We start from the raw sequence: 242 nt of genomic DNA, 5'->3' as shown, positions 1-242 counted from the left end.
GCAGGGTATAAATAAATTGTTGTTGCTGCTGCTGCTGCTGTTGTTATTGTGCACTGATGGGATCTCCTGGCTGTTCAGCTGCAACAGCAGTTCTCCCAGTTGCTCTCCTTCCTCTCCAAGTTTGCCTCCATAACCACAGGCCGTTGCTGGAATGCTTTGACAGGTGTCAAACAAGGCATGTGCAATAAACTAGATTATAATCGGTCTAGTTACCTCTGCAGAAATTGCATCCTTTCTCAGTG

This window comes from Podarcis liolepis, assembly GCF_965112155.1.
Source record: "Podarcis liolepis genome assembly, chromosome: 14".
Taxonomy (NCBI): Eukaryota; Metazoa; Chordata; class Lepidosauria; order Squamata; family Lacertidae; genus Podarcis; species Podarcis liolepis.
Note: the sequence above shows the minus strand (reverse complement) of the source record.